A 3581-nucleotide genomic window follows, 5' to 3' on the forward strand; every position below is an offset into this window, starting at 1 on the left:
TCTCTCTCTCTCTCTCTCTCTCTCTCTCTCTCTCTCTCTCTCTCTCTCTCCCTTTCCCCCTCCAGGATCTCATGTATAGCCCAGGCTGGCCTCAAACTCACAATCACCTATCTCAGATTCCCAAATACTGGAATCACAGGCATGCATCACCTTTTGGTATCAGGCTTCACCTTGTTCTCTGGGCATGCTCTATGAACAGCAGGAAGCAGTGCTTGGGCTTGTTAATAAATGCTGCTCATTCTTTTCTGATGCTGAACCCTCTCTTTGGATGGAAAACAGTCCATTCCAAGCTTTCACACATTCCCAGTGGGGGGTCCCCTCTCCAGGGTGCTCCTGGGTAGCATGTAAGTGCAGGAGGCATGCTGCCCATATTCCAGTAAGATTGTGTGTTTATAGAGCTGGAGAGATGGCTCATCAAATCCCAGCAACCACATGGTAGCTCACAACCATCTGTAATGAGATCTGAGACCCTCTTCTGGTGTGTCTGAAGATAGCTACAGTGTACTTACATATAATAATAAACCTTAAAAAAAAAAAAAAGATTGTGTGTTCACATGTTTTCACTGAAAGCTGGTTTTATTCTGTGACCGTTTACTCTGTGAAAACAAATCTTTATGTAATCTTATGCTAGTGTTATTTTTATTTTTACTACAATTTTTAGAAAAAGATTTCTTTATCTTATGTATATGTGTTTTGCCTGCACATATGTGTGTGTGCCATCTGCTTGCCTGGTGCCTACAGAGGCCAGAAGATGGTGCCAGATCCTCTGGAACTGGAGTGGTAGACAATTGTGAGCCATCATATTGGTGCTGGGAACCAAACAGTGCCCTCTGCAAAAGCATTGAGTGCTTTTACCTGCTGAAACATCTCTTCAGCTTTCAACACACAACAAAATTCCATAAACCCCCAAATTACCCCAAGAAAAGGGCAAAGGGCTGGTGGGTAGATCGGGCCTGGGGAGGCAGCTGAGATGAACAATTGGGACATTTGGGTCTCAGTTTCCTAAGACCCTGGCTAGGTTTGTTGGCTTAGGTGTGTCTGTCAAGGGATATTGGGACTTAGGGAATGACTCAAGGATATGACTCCAGGTGCCCACATCTAGGTGTCATCCCCAGCAATGGCCTAACTGAATAACTGTCCCTGTAAAATGACTGTTGCTGAAGGTCTGATAGGTTTTATATTTATGTGGTAGAACTGGAATTCGAACCCAGTCTATGAGGGCCAAAGTTATCCTCTATTCCTCATTGGAATCTTCCTTGGGGTAAGGTAGGGGACATGTGGGTTTTGTTTGAATCTGGAGATTCTAGAAAAGGCATCAGTCTCTAAGCAGAGTTTATGGGCAGCTGAGATTCTAGTCCCACCCCCTGTGATCTAACAGATGCCCTAGAAACCATGTAGAGTTCTATAGGCACTGGGCATCCCCATATCCCGGTCCCTGACCAGAGGGAACAGTCAGTACAGTGTTGGGAAGAATGGATAAACACGGTGAGTGGGGCTAGAAAGGGTGTGGACCAAGATAGGACTACTTGACCCATCTCAAGCAACCAGCCCACCACCATGGTGATGCTAGAAAATTTGAACTTTTCCCAGTCACCCATCTGTGCTTCTACAAGCCCTCCGCTTTCTCCTCCCTAAATATTCTTGTCATCCTCCATCAGTTCTCCTATCTTTGCTTGTTCGGACCTCTCTCTGTCTCCTCTGGCCTGCATGTTAAGGACCTTTTTCAGAGGGGGGTGGGCAGAGCAGGCATGGTAGCACTCAGGAGCAGAGGCGGGTGGATCTCTGTGAGTTTGAGGCTAGCCTGGTCTACATAATGAGTTACAGGACAGCCAGAGCTACAAACAAACAATTAAAATTCTACTCCCCAAAACAAAAACAAAAACAAAACAAAATTAGAGTGGAGGGGGTTTAGACAGGACTCAGATTGTAGCCCAGGCTGGCCTGGAACCTATTACATAGCGCAGGATGCTGGCCTGAGCTCTCAGCAGACCTCCTGCTGTAGCCTTTCCTGTGCTGAGACTATTAGCATGAGCCACCACCTATTTCTTCTGCAATGATTTTTGTTTGTTTGTTTGTTTGTTTGTTTTTGTTTTTCCGAGACAGGGTTTCTCTGTTTAGCCCTGGCTGTCCTGGAACTAACTCTGTAGACCAGGCTGACCTCGAACTCAGAAAGCCGCCTGCCTCTGCCTTCCGAGTACTGGGATTAAAGGCATGTGCCACCACTGCCCGGCTTCTGCAAAGATTCTTAAAGTCCCCTGTCCTGTTAGAGGGAACATGCTACAATACAGTCTGTGCATGCCTTCCATTACTGACAATCGGCTCCAAGCCCTAACCTCCTTTCCAACTCTATTCCCTATTCCACTTCTTCCCAAAATGTCTCCCAGCACCTCTTTCGGCTGTGTTAGGCTTAGCCTTCACTACCTATACTCTTGATCACATTTAGAGACCCCTCCGAGGCCCACCCCCTCACCCCCATGAAATGGTGCCGGGATGAAGCGGCACCGCGGAAAAGCGAGTTGAACACATGGTGTCTAGCGATCAGTTGCTTGTCTCCTTGCTATGACAAACCCCTGACAGAAGCAGCTTAAAGAAGGAAACGGTTAGTCTGGCTCACCACCGTTGAGGGTGCAGTCTATTGTGGTGGCAATGCGAGATGTCATATGGCATCTGCACTCAGGACACAGGGCGTCTTGCTTTCTCCTTTGTACTCAGCCCCAGACTCTAGCTCGTGGGATGATGTCATTCAGTCACGGTGGGTCTTTGCACATCACTTAAACCAACCCAGAAACTCTTTCACACAAACTCTTAGGTGTTTTTTGATTCTCAGCTTGAGAAACGGATGGTTGGGTCTACGGAAATTGTCCTGGATCTTTCCAGGGCAAAGCCCAAGTCCTCCTCCACCCCACCCCACCCCCGTGCTCCCTTCTTTGCACTATAAATCTAGCTGTCCCGGGGCTGCCCGTGTGCTAGAGGAATAGCTGCTGAGGGAATGATGGATACCTCCCAGGAGGGCCTGCTTATTTTCTGTGTCAGCTGAGGGACTTGCCTCAGGCCCTCATCTATTACTAGAAGTTGTGTGTGAGATGACAAAAGTGCTGGGTAGAGGGGTTGGTGTGGCTGAAATCCACTTGCAATTGGTCAAGTCTGAGACCTGTTTTTGGTTTAGTCAGCTATGCCTGCCCACCCCACCTCCAGTGATACTGGGCTTCCTGCCACCAGGGAAAGTCACACTTAGAAACAAACATACTCAGGAGGCTCTTTGTGAGTTCCAGGCCAGCCTGGTCTAGATAATGACTGTCCTCTTCAGCTAGAACAACATAGTGAGACTGTATCAATAATAATAATAAAGAACTAATTCATTTAAAACGCAACCCATAAAGGACCACCTATTGAAATGACAATTGGTTTATTAATGTTGGGTAACCCTCCTCCTTCCGGGTTGGCAATATATGTTCGTTGATTGCTTGCCCAACGCCAAGCAGGAAACTGCTTTACCCACATACTATCTAAAGTCAACCTCACAGATACTGTTGAGGTAGATGCTACTTTTCCCGCTTCAGAGACGGGAGGGGGGGCGGGAA

The sequence above is a fragment of the Mus pahari genome, chromosome 14 (genome assembly GCF_900095145.1).
Source record: "Mus pahari chromosome 14, PAHARI_EIJ_v1.1, whole genome shotgun sequence".
In the NCBI taxonomy this organism is placed as follows: Eukaryota; Metazoa; Chordata; class Mammalia; order Rodentia; family Muridae; genus Mus; species Mus pahari.